Raw genomic sequence first — 13932 nt, 5'->3', positions numbered from 1 at the left:
CTGATGATCCAGGGAGGGCTCCATTAATATTCAGTGGTGGTTGGCCAGGGCTTGGTTAATGGTAGACAACAAGACCTCTGTTCTGACAGGTCATTGATGAAAATGGTACACATCAAATTTCAGAGGATGAAGTTGGGGTTTCTTCTCCTCGGTCAAAGATGGACTCCTTTAATGCAATAGGTTGCAATCTTAAAACACGATTTTTTCAACTTCTTTTATGCATTCGGAATCAGCATCTTAATGACGACAAATTTCATATACAGTGCGACCAAAAAAAAAACACACAAACCAAAATCCTTATTAAAATGAGTATTTCTGTTTTGGAAACCAGCCCCCCCCCCCCCCCCCCCCCCCACTTAAGTTCTCAAACCAACACAGCTAATATTGTGGTGAATTGCTGAAATGTTTCCTTTCCCTGAAATTAATAGAATACAACACAGAGACAATAGAAAAATACATTTTTGGGTGATGAGTGGGAAGTGTCTGTAAAAGACTTGTTTGTGATCTGCCCTCCCACATAACAAATTCAGACTTTCTTGTATTATTGATTGACCAACTGTGATTATTTCCACAGATGAGAGAGCAACCTTGTCAGATGTCAGTGTTTATTCCATCCTCACAGCGATGCACAGTGTAGATAAACATACAAAAACAAACCACTTCAACAACATGACACCTACATGAAAATTTCATCAGCATGCTCGCTCTGTGATGACTACTTTGTCCCGCTCTTCGATTGATTGTAGAAGGCCATGAATTTTAAAAACAAGGCACAGATCATAGATTTGGTCGTAGATGAAATGGGCCCTTTATCTGCTCTCTGATGCTGCATTACTGTGTGGTTTAATGGAAATTTTCAATTTTAGGACCAATGAGCCTTGTTATGAGACAAAAATGTACCGGTATTAAAAAATATACTGTCTTAGCTGCTTGCCCTGCTGGCTGTTATGTACGGAATGTCCATAAACCACCCGCATTAAGCACTCGTCCATTCATTTATCTGTTTGCTTAAATGGCTGAAGTATGAGAGGAAAAATGAGATGGTAATTCTGGAGCATGGGTTCTAAAAAGGACATGTCATAACCTGATCAGTGTTCCGAAATTATGGCAATCTATGTATTTGCTGCATTTGGAAGTGGGAAATTCCAATTGGCACAAATGGTATGACCTCAAAATGCACGCCTAACTACCACAGTAAGCTTCTACTTGTTTTTTTGGGGGGCGGGGTGGGGGGAGGGGGATAATATTTTTCAGAAGCTTTCTGTAGCAATGTATTTTTACCAAGAAACTCCATGCCGCATATTAGAGTGAGGCTTGGAGCCCGCATACAGCCTGTCGAAACCTTTTAGAAAGCCAGTGCACTTGAGACTTAAGTATGTTTTAGAATATGAAAAAATATTGGAAAAAAAGGGAAAAAAATCTTCAAATGTGTAAATCTGTGGGTGCTGAACTGTGAATATATGGTGTTCAACTTTAGTTTTAAGTTGTAATATCACTATTCACCACTAGATGGCAGACATGCCTTAGTTGCGCTTACACTGTGTCTAATATTATATACAGTATAATATAACTTGCATAGTTCTAATAATTTTTTTGTGGCTTTGGAGTGATGTGAGTAACAAACGCATTACCTCAATAATACAGTTTTGTGTGAGTTGATTGTTGTCAAAATATGTACAACAAAATTAGTTCTTACACTTAATGCTGGCTTCTTCTGGAGCAGTTTTGCGTCGTCCTTGAACAGGAAAAAAAATACAGTCTGTGATAATTCTGTTGTTTGCTTCAAACCTTTTGCTGTTGTGTTAGGAAAGTGGATTTTTCATATGCGCATTGAAAAATGTATTATTTCATGCATGCACATATTTTGTCCTTATTTAAAATAGCATTTTTGTCATACATCTTGGTTAGGAGGTGTTTGGTCCTGTGTGGCCCTCACAGAAGCCCTGATGAAAAACTGTGGCCGCCTGCCCATACAATATGTTGCATACTATGACTGTTTTTTTTGGGGGGGGTTTTGAGTCCACAAAAAGTTAGTGGCAGTCAAAAAAAGATGCGCGTTGCTACAGAAATTGGACGTGTGCGATAATCATAAGCATGGCTATATTGAAAGGCGAGTCTCATGCCCCTTAAATTGAATGGACCAGCAATGCACTGGCTGCTCGTACTTTTTTTTAACCACAAACTGCAATTTTATTCACGGGTAACTGTGAAATTATAAATATGGTCAAGTTATGTTCTAAAACACAATAAATGTGGACCGTATGCACTTGACAGTGTCACGCCAACGTTCTTACAACTCTCGCGACCACGGAAGTGGATTTCTCATGTGTGCTGTCTTGCCGCGACTGTGTGTGCGTCCTCTCCCTTTCTCCCTCCCTCCCTCACTCGATCTCTCTCGCTCTCACCCCCGCAAGATGATTGCCATTGGCTGGGATTATCTGTCAATCGACGCCAAATTTGAAAAGAGGAACATGGCTGGTTGGGCTGAGCTGTCCACGCAACGCAAGTGTGGCAAGGTCACATGACTGATTTCGCCCTAATTTCGATGTTCATATTTTGAATGTTCATATCACCTTTTTGATACGATAATGATATATCGCCCAGCCCTGCTAGCTCATTTTTGTTCTTGGGTTAGTTTGACAGACAATAATAAAGAGAGAGATCCAGGTGTTAGCAGTGACACCTATTAACTCATTCACTCCCAAAGACGTTTTTAAACGTCTTTTCAGACTTAGTCCAAAATTGGCTGGTACTGAATGAGTTAAGGTTCTATTCCATTGAGGGCAAAACGTGTTATGTTTCTCCTAATTTTCTCATAAGACGACACACTAATGCTTGCTTGTTTTGTGAATGTCTTGTCTAATATTCTAATACCGCAACTGAGCAATGGCATGTTTTCTATGTGTATGAGAGCAATCCCATTTTCACATGCGCTTCTGTATCCGCCCCCTCTCCTCCCATCGTCTCAGAAGTAAATGTCACATCACTATGAGCTGTGGGCCAGTCACTCAATGGCATGACAGATACTGTCTGTCAAGAATTGAGAAAGTCTACCAGTGTCCTCGCACGACCACTCGTTGGGCTGTCAAGAACATTCTTGAAAATATGAGATTCATCTCGGGGCCACCAATTAGAAATGAATGCAAAATCACATCCTTACACTTTCCATTTCTTGGACTCAGAGTAGTTGCTGCTAATGCATCGTTCCCTCATAGAAACGGTCTCTGACAGCTACTGTATCCTACATGACTTTTTCAAAACAAACTCGATGCTGAATTAAGATTAAGATTAAGATATCCTTTATTTGTCCCGCAATGGGGAAATTTACAGTCAGAGTTCAGAAAGGAAAACACTGGGTAGGGAGAGGGAAAAAAAAACACGCTCGCACTATCCTCTTCTGAGGATAATTTAAGTCCAGGATAAAAAAAAAAGACCCTAGCACATAAATAAGCATATGACAGTTACAACAAGTCACAAGACATAACATGTAATTAATGGTGCAGAATCTGTCATCGGGATTTGGAAACTTGCATTTCTTTGTGAAGATGTTCAGACAAAGAAAATAGAGGAGGTTAGATTGACCCAGCTCTCAATCGAGTCACGACCAAGGAGGAGAAAAGTAGGAGAGCTTGACCTAACCAATTATCTCTGAACAGAGGAAATCCAAACAAACACCAGTGCGAACATCATGGCAACCATGTTGTGTAACCTGTTTTGAATAATATCACATAACAAGCGTCCATGAGATGAGCCAGAATAAGTGATGGAAAGAGTGTCTCACAGAGCGCCCTAAAAACGAAATAGAAATCAAGCTTTGGCCTCAAGCCATCAGAAACGATTTCTTCAGCAACTGTGTTTTGTTTTGTTTTTTAATTCAGTCATAGCTTTTTGTTGGTCAGTTATCAGAAACCTGATTCATATCAGTTATATGCTGCAGGTGATGGGTACGCACCACTTCGGCAGTGGTTAGGTACGGAGGTGGGCATTCCGTCACTGACGGATGCCCGTTTTGCTGAGGAATGTTCGACAAACGAAAACAACAATGATGGACAAAAGTGGATTTTCACCCGTCAGTGTAATCGTTACAATTAGCGACAGACCTCTCAGTCCGTCGCTGACGGATGCCCGTTTTGCTGAGGAATGTTCGACAAACGAAAACAAAAATGACGGACAAAAGTGGATTTTCACCCGTCAGTGTAATCGTTACAATTAGCGACAGACCTCCCAGTCCGTTACTGACGGGCGCCCGTTTTGCTGACGACTGACGGAAATGCAGCCCGTATATCTGACGTGTGTTTGTTCGCGGGGCTGAATACAGCGGCTTTGCTGAAGTGGACCGCATATTGAAATGCTTTGCACTTCTTGTACAGTAGGTGGCGGTGGCGGTATGCACCAAAGAGATTTACAGAGCATCTATTAGAATCATGTGTTAAATGTAGTCAGTGAAGACAACAACTGAGCTAAGATGTCAGAACGTAGCTTTGACTACAACATATTTTTACACAGAAGTTATTGTGAATTAAGTTTTGCATTTCTGTTTTTATTTTTGGAAAGATCAAGTTATTTTTCTGGGTCACATCATTGGCTGAGTTCAGAGGGCACAATCACAAGTGCATATGCCGGTCATGCCCACGAGGCAAAACTATTCAAACAGAAACTCATGCTAACACTACTCTGCATTCAATATAAATTGAATAGAGGAGAGGACAAAAGACACAGTTCCCTCTGCTGGATCTGGTGGGCAACTGCAAAAAGAATGTAGTCTGGTAGCGTGTTTGGTATGTCACTCATAATTCACCATTTAGTTGGGCACAGATCATATTGGATCTCTTCACTGAAGTCCGGACACAGGCAAAATTGTATGACCTCCATGATATATTTATAAACAGTAGGAATCAACTATGCTATAATACAATTTGATTGTAATTATTTGTATGGATTTTAGAAGACGGAAAATAAGAACGCACATTTTCTTATTTACGGAAATTGTTGGAACAATGAGACTGCAAATTAACGGAGACTAAAGTTTGCCCCAACTGGTTCAAGTCATGATTAGTCACAATCAATTCCACATTATCATTTCTCTGTGATAAATTAATCAAGCGATTATAATGCTCACGACCAATACACATACTGTTATTAGTTTGGGCATGTTGTGATTTTTTTAAAATTGGTATTCAGGGAGTGTGAATTATTCTGAATTGGTTCAAATAGACATCTAATCATATTCTGTACAACATTTGACTGAATTTATTGCGGTATGTGGTATAATAATTGGCAATTTAGCCTACCTTCATTTCGTGTTCTTATGAATGCCGTCTCCCCAGTTGTGCAAACGTGGTAAGATGAGTATCTGAGAAATATAACGCTGGATCGCATTTATGCCCAGCGACCTGAAAGTGGTCGAACAACATCATCATTGAAGCGAAACACATGGTCCCATATCTTGTTAAAAATAAAGAAACATTCCTCCCGCAGACAACGAAACACTTTTGCCATATTACCTCTGATCTGCTTAGCAAAATCAATTTCTTCTAATTAGGGAGTGAAATGTGTTATAGATGATTATATTAGAGAGGCAGCGTGGGATTTGCTGAGTGTAATTCAGAGGGCTTGAATGATTGGTACGTCCGCTACAGTATAATACACAAGACGGAATCAGGTGCACGATAGCAAAGGCAACTCAAAGTCAAGAAAACAATTTAAAAAAATAATAATAATAATAAAATAAAAATACAAGCACCAACAGCCTTGTGACCTACAGTTATTGCAGTCATCGATGTGTAAACCAGCATTTTTTTGCAAAAAAAAAATAAATAATAACAATAAATCCATAACCAATTTCCATCAAACTAGCATATTTTCCGCGGAATAAGCCATTTTTTGGTGCAAATACAGATCGAAACTGGCTTTTTCATTATGAACGTGTGTCGATAAAATGTTGCGATCACAATATCTTAAAATTCATTTTGACTTGAAATGAGAGGTAGAACGCGTGCTCGTCATCTTTCCTGTTTCTTGAAAGTTACTCTCTTTCACAACATCAGCTGCCCTCCATAATTATTGGCTTTGGCCTTAAGAATTGTTTGTTCCTCAGCTTAATTTTTTTTCTTTGAAAAAAGAAAGAAAGAAAGAAAGAAAAAGTACTTTAATTCAAGTGCATTTATTCCGTTGGGATCCCCCCCCCCCCCCTCCATATAGTTCTACTGATAAATCATGAGCAAAGCGTTTGCACTGTCTGACGCCTACGACAAAAGAGATGGCCTGATGCTCTCGATTTTATGAGGCAAGTGAATCTGAGAAGCATGGGAAATTTTACACACGTGTACATACCCCATAACAGGATCACAGCCAATAACCAAAGCTCCTTGGCAATGCAGACACATGTGAGTTGAAGCGAACCGCCACGACACTTGCATCGATAAAGGGCTTAAAAGTCAAACCAAAATTCCACCTCGTCTTTGTCAAACCTTTTCAGAGGTTTCTCCTGCTTAGAGGACGTTCACATTGGGCCAATTATGGAAACTGTTGTTTGGTCACTGGAGATGGAAAAACACAAATTACTGTTGTCATATTTAACTATATTTGACGCATTGTAGTGTTGATAACATAGCTGGAAGTTCAAATGTGTTTCTCAGATAAGGCACATTTTTCGATAACTTCATCCAAGATGCTTGGCTTCTTTTTTTTTTTTACAGCGTTATTCATGTACCGTATGTATTTGAAGTCGCGCAAATAGTGGCGCCAAAAGCCGTATCAAAATATCATGCCGTCTTATTCAACTCCCCACAGAGTAGTTTCCCTACTGTTGGAGGAAAACTCTTGCCACATTTTGGCATACAAATCATGGAAGCAGAATACTCATCAGCAATGCAAGCAAGCTCATCCCCATCTTTCAAGGTATGCGCTCAGTTCAACATGACAGGCCTCTTAAGGCAACATTTAAATTTTAGCAGCGACTTGTTTGTGTGTGTGTGTGTGGGGGGGGTGGTGGTGGTGCTGGAATAGTGTTTTAAAGTAGAATGCATCTTCTGAAATGTAATGTCGGTCAAAAGTACTTCGGTTTGACACAGTCAAAGTCGGTTCATGCTACAGACTGGCATCTTCGGTGCAATCGAGTAAAGTCCACCTGTTTCCAATCTTCTTAGATACGCCGTGTTCTGCAATATTAGGCGTATGATGGTTTTGTTCATTTTTGGGGTCAAGGTGACTCATAGTCAATGCAATGCATTTTGATCATCAAATAGGTTGGAAAGAACTCTGTTAATCTAAAGAACAATGTTCATCCTCAGGGTTGTCTAAACTACAGCCCAGGGCTTTTTGTGGCTCCACATTCATTTTTCAGAGGCCCACGCAAGGCATGGCATGAACTTTTTTCACTCACCAACCACTTTGGCTTCTCCTCTCTCAGATTTATTGGCACCTCTGTGTTTTCACTGGCAACAGTTGTTTGGATAAAAAGGCTTATCATACCTGTCAACTTTTCGGAGCGCCAACCTGTATAAACTACCAAAAAAATCCTTATAAAGAGCAAAAAATCCTTATAACATACGCATAACAAAGCATTTTATATGTCAAAATAACGGCAGAAAAAAATCCACGAAATTTTCAATGATATTTATTGTAGAGCTCCATAATACAATGTCTGGTTAATGTCTAATCATCATTCTACTTAGTGGCATTACTGTGTTCAGAGTTGTATTCCTGCGTTACTTTTTTCACCAACTCCAAATGCTGACCCATCGGCTCGAAGTTACAGCATCCATTCATATTTACTTTGGAAATGAAAGCATTCGAGTAGACTAGCACCATTCGGGGGGGGGGGGGGGGATTTTTAGAATCCGTATGATTTGTGCGATACGGCCACATACGTAAGATTCACCACAAAATCCGTATGAACTATGGCTAAACCGTATGAGTTGACAGGTATGGCTTATGCAAGTTCCGCATTTGGTAAAACAGGTCAGAGATAAAGATGAAAGAGAATACAAACAAAATGAAAATCGGAACAATGGCTCACCTGTTTTCTGAAGCAGAGCCGTGTTTGGTTGTTACCTCAGGCCTGAGCAACTGTGATGTCATTTCCAGCCAAAAGCAACTGGCAAAATGGCCGCCCACTGAGATGGACAAAAAAAAAAACAACAGGTGTATCTTACTGCTAAACTCATTTTCCGTTCATTTCAGTTTACAGCAATGCATTATCTATGTTGCCAATGATGGTGACGCAGCTTTTTGTCATAAGCACGACAAATCCATCCGCTTGTCTGTGACAGTATCGTTCATATGCTGAAAATAGGATATGAATATAGTTCAAATATGGTCAAAATAGTTTTCCTACAAACAAAATTTATTCGTAGCCCGAATTGTTTTATAAAGTGACAGGAAATGGTTAGTTAGAACATTTTGACACCTTCAGGCAAGCAAAACAAACCAACTATTTTGGACCTTTACCAACCACCCAGAACTCCCATCCACGTTAAACATAAAGACATAAATAAATCTTTAAAAATTGAGCAATTTTGCATGACTTGCAAGCCTTTGGTGGGGGGGGGGGGGGGGGGTTCTAAATGGAGAGATTCTTGGAAGTCCAGAGACACTGGCAGCTTCAAGTACCACCTCCTTGGTCATCAGTTGCTTTTCAACATTTGCTTCACCTCATATGATGCATTTAACTCACAGAAGCCTTCCTTAATCTGCCTTTATTGGAGCAAACCCGTTTGCTGTCCCACACAAATTATTTAACAGTGATTGTCTTGAAATATCCAGTGTTAAAATTCCTTTTGCAAGGCCTTGGACTATTCCCTGCTCTTTCATCAGCGATAAAAGAAGAGCCTTGTTCATCCTCCGGGTGCATAAAGAAAATGTGACTTGCTAAATAATGTGAAGGCTGACTTGGGAAAACTCTTTCTCAAAGCTGCGTGATTTATATCAGCGATCTAAACAAACAGAAGAATCAACGCATGCAAAAAATAACACTCATGCCTTTAACGAAGCAAAACAATTTCCTATATTGGTGTGGATGTGCAATGAACGTTAGGACAGTAATTACGAAACAAAGTGAAACGACCACACTAAACGGATAAAATGCCCCCACTTAGTCAAAGATGACATTTTAATTGGGTTTTTTTTTAAATTTCTTATCACACTGTAAAATCAATACATCCTAGCGTGATGTTGTTGAGCATAGTTAAATAAATAACAGGGCTGGAACACAGTAATTGAATTCCTCATTACTGTCGGGGATGAAAACATTTTTGAGGTTCACAAAGCATTGTGGACTGGGTTAGATCACTTGTCATGCTGCCCTCATTGTCACACTACAACAGTTAGAAATACAAGGAAAAAATAATTGCATCCCAAAAACCGTAAATAAGTGCTCAACGCGCACGCCGGATCTGCAGATCTGCTGGTTTGCATTTGCAGGCTTCGGAAACACGAGACAAATACTGTACGTTGCGCGTGCCGCTTTCTTCCCAATTAAAGTTTGTCTTTCATTCGACTGAGCTTAATTTTTGATTTACATTGACAATGACATCGATATAAGTGGAGAGCGCATATTTAAAAGTAAGGCTGATCTTAGCTTGCAGAATGTGAAAGCTCATTGCACGAGACTTGCGCTAGGCACGAAATTAGATCCCTTCATCTCTGCGCAAAGTACCACCTATCCCATGTGGATTTGGGGCAAATCACTTCAAGAACTGTTATTGTCCTTCTTTTTTATTTTTTTCAACTATAGTGCAATGATGCTGTGTGTGTATAGGTCTCAGCTTGACCCCAGAAAAGAAGTCCAGTGTGCCACGTATACACCAAAACAGAAGGAAAACGTTCACAAACTGCTTCTGATTGCAGCAAAATCAGATCTTTCGCGTCAGTCGTAATGCATGAAGCCATTTAACATTCACTTTGTCCTTACTTTTGATTACCGATTTAAAAAAAAAAATTAAATTAAAATGTCGTCCCTGGATGACATGGTTTTCACTCTCCCTCATAATTTCTTCAACTCAGTGTGCGTCTTATTTCTGTCATGCATGAAATATTTTATAAATGGACTATTAAATATTAAAATTTTAAAACGGGACAAACCAGTGCATGAATTTTAAGTCCTGTTTGATTTAGCCAGTGTGTAGCTTCCTAAATGTGACTACACCACACCAAACATCGGTTTCTTAATTTCCAACAACTCTTACATTTGTCTTGTAATAATAGATTCAATGCGTTTAATTAAAATTCAAGGTGACACTCTTTTATGAATGGTAAGAGCAGTACAGGCTCTACAGACATTAATTGGAAAAAAATAATTATATAATCATCTGCCCACACCCCGCCCCCCCCCAAAAAAACAATGCCGAATGCAACTAGTTACACATTGTCTTCTCGAAACCTTTCTCGGTCACATTTGTCACATGAGGCCAATTCGCCGACAAGCTTCACCATGCAGCAGTGCAAATAAGTCCGTGGCAGTGCAGCCCTTGGAAAGCCGTTTGTTACGTGTTTGGGAGACCCGGTGGATGTCACTCCATTGCCAGAAATGCTGTCTTCCGTGGCTAGCCATTAGCACTTGTCGTCAGTTGCCAGCGATGGTGGAAGTCGGTCCTCAAACAAACAACAAAGACACGCTGCAGAGGTGGCTGTATTTATGGCACTCGTTCCCTATGCTCATTAAACTCTTCAACTGCAAATGGCTGATGACGATGCAGTACGAGGGTAGATTCATGACAGTTTCAGTGGTCCACTATGACACATTCGGTGATTTGATTGGTCAAATGCGACGAGATTTTAAATTTAATCTATGGACGGCTTGAAGCTCGTCAGTAAAAATTCATAAATAAACGCGTCACGTTAAAAGACACATGGTTCAAACCGTGGAAAAGAAGTAGTGGCTTATAGTCTGGAAAATACCATATTTATTTTTTTTATGAGCTTCCTTTTTATCATTACAGAGTTTATTAACATGCACAACAATTTGACAGTGGGATTATTGAGGTGCACCTCATCTTAACATATAAATAAATAATTCGCCGTGAGTCACTGTGGCACCTTGATGTGTGACGAAGGAGCTCAAAATATACAATAAGAAAACATACAAAGGAGGTACATTTTTAGATCTGGGGAAAAAAATGTGACTGACAGTTTCGGTTTATGAGGGGATTCAGAAGGGGGGGGGGGGTTTCAAATGGATGTTTATGAAAAAATAACGAACTAACTGAATAATGCGTCTCCACCACTTATCGCGACCTGACTGACCCAACAATGGCCACTCAGGTCGCGTCAAGTGGTGGAGACGCACGGTTCTCTTCCTGTGCCTTACTATCAAAGGATCAGAATACTATAAAATATTCTGCCTGTAATTCTTTTTTTAATGCAAATTATTTTAGCTATAATACATTTTTAATTAATCAACCAATTAATCAGTTGTATTATTTTTGTTCGACCACAACGGATTAAAAAAAAAAAAAAACAGACACATGCCAGTCAGAAAACACACAGCATATCATATTCTTTCACCTCTTCATTTTGATTTCGCCTCTAGAAAATGTATATTTTTGAATTAAAAATGTATATTTTTAATTCATTTAAATTATCTAGGTTGTAGGTTGATAGTGGGTTAAGGCCATTGGAACAGGGGTGTGTAGACATTTTAGGTTCGCTGCATTTGCAAAGCGCAGTAGTATGGTGGGGACAGCAAAAGCTGTAACTTGTCGTTCAGGCTAACCACTTAACCATGCGTGCCAACCTCATTCCTACACCCACCTCCATTTAGCCCGTTTTCCCCTCACTCTCTTTCCCTCTGACATCTGCTCCTCCTCATCCTTTTGAAGCTGCCCTCACCTCTTTCCTCATTTAACCTCACACTCACATTGTATTTCTTTGCCTCTGACATCACAACTGGACGGACACTCGGTTTAGCCGTGAGGCTACAGAGTTGAGAAAAATTGAGCTTTATTAACTTTTGCAAAAGATGAATTTTTGATAACCGTCATTACATTGTTAGATGGTTGCTTTCATTAAAATGCCCTTTTCTCTTACTGTGTATATTCGGTCCAATACAATCCGGGGGGGGGGTGTGGGGGTGTGGGGGGATACATTATAAAATCATATTTACATAAGATGCGTGTTTGCTCATGCAAAGTTCTAAATGACATTATTTGGTTTTCTTTGAGCAAAGAGCAGTTGACTTCACTGACACAAATGCTAATGGGAGTGTTGCTAATTTGCTATGGTCTCCGACCCTTCCGAAGCAGCGGCATACTTTTTGCACAGCCTGAGCCTCAGCTGGATGTCATCGTCACAGATCACATTGACGTCAATGACATGAAAAGTGTACTCGCCGTGCACTAAATTTAGGTACGCTTGCGCAATTCAATTCCAACACGATGTCTCGATCATTTTTTTTTTTACCTTTTTGTATTGAGCTCTCTTTCATGAACATTTGTGGAGGAGACATGAGCTTGGCAAATATAAAAAAAAAGAATTCAGCAATCGTGTTCTTTTTTTTTTCCTTTTTGCGTTTTTGCCACAATGACACCAAGTGCATGTTTCTGGTTATAGAAATTGCCTTTTGAGCTACAATGTGGTTGGACAAATGAACCGCATATGGTGCTCAGCACTTGTTTTCACGTTTGTTGACAGCTTAACCTTGGGGAGGTCTGCGTTGTGCAGAGTGCTATTTCACTTAACTTTGTAAAGGCAGACTTATTTGACTCAGCTTCTCGACTGGGGTCTCAATGGATTCGCATAATGTGGTCAACCGTGAGTCTTCTTTGTCCTATTTGACCTCCAAGACCTTGATCCAAGGCAACAAGATTGCACTGAGTATGTCAAGGCATCTCTGTGCCTCGGTCCCGAGATTAGATAAAGCACGGTGCAATTTTGAGAGGTGATTGTAGGGCTCTCGTGCGGCGTCGCCACAGTACAGTGGTCAGGCTTAAAAGTAGGCCAAAGAAGTGTCAATGCACATCGCTACATACAGACTTCTCAATTTCAAATCAGCCTGAGATCCTGAGACTCTTTTTGACTTTTCTCTAGTCTACACTGGAGAATAAAAGCTCATTGCAGTTTTGCTCGGGGGGCTTAGCATTGAACATGCCTGCCCGAGGAACATAAGCTAGTTAATTCAATGTCATCCTCTAAATCTCCTTTTAAATTGCACCCCTCTAGACATGCCCGTTTTCGACTGCCTTTATTTCCTCACCCTGTTTCTCTATTTTTCTTCTACATTTTTGTGCCAAGTGTGGAAAAAAAAAGATCACAATCTCCATCAGTCTCATTATTCCAAATACGGAACAACAGTGAGACTCAAACATCATCGCCATCGTGGCTGGGCTGTGTTATCTGGTTCGCAAAATGCCTTGGAGCTTGCGATGATTGCTTTCAGGCTGGTCAGTCAAACTATGAGTGTTGTGACAGACAAGCAAGTCAACGAACAATTTTTTGATGGCGCTTCGCTAATTAGTGTGACCTGACACCACACACAAACACACACACGCAAACACTCTCAACCTATTCTCATTATCACATTAATGCTAGCCCGACGCCACAAGATAGGGATAATTATGGGTCCGAGTCCAACTGTGGGAGTGTGTCTGACTTGAGGCTTCTCAGAAGTGACTATTTACATAAATGATCCTGGAGTGAGTCCTGTATCTAATGAGCTCATTCTTACTTCCAGCTCACCTCCAGCTTTAACCGCAAAACGGATTAGCCGCTCGGATGCCATCGGATACCAAGTAGGGGAAAAAAAAAAAATTAAATCTGTTGTTAGGTTTTTTATTATATTGGATCTTTTTTCAACCTGCTCTTCCAAGAATTTACTTGAATCTCGAGCAAAATTTAATTTTCTATATTGAGTAAACAAACAAAAGACGATTGTTTGTAGTTGCTGATTGGACGACATGATTATTGCACAGGTGTGCCTTATGCTGCCTACAATAT

At 40.1% G+C, this 13932-nt stretch overlaps 1 protein-coding gene across 1 annotated transcript in view; it reads left to right on the top strand.

The window, feature by feature from the left end:
- Positions 1 to 13932, top strand: part of nlgn2b (neuroligin 2b) — a 59774-nt gene that overhangs the window by 1297 nt on the left and 44545 nt on the right. The gene's annotated exons all lie outside the window — the stretch shown is intronic.

The sequence above is a fragment of the Hippocampus guttulatus genome, chromosome 15 (genome assembly GCF_054856545.1).
Source record: "Hippocampus guttulatus isolate MCC_2025c chromosome 15, RoL_Hgut_1.0, whole genome shotgun sequence".
NCBI classification, from domain to species: Eukaryota; Metazoa; Chordata; class Actinopteri; order Syngnathiformes; family Syngnathidae; genus Hippocampus; species Hippocampus guttulatus.
Note: the sequence above shows the minus strand (reverse complement) of the source record. Positions and strands in the feature narration are given on the sequence as shown.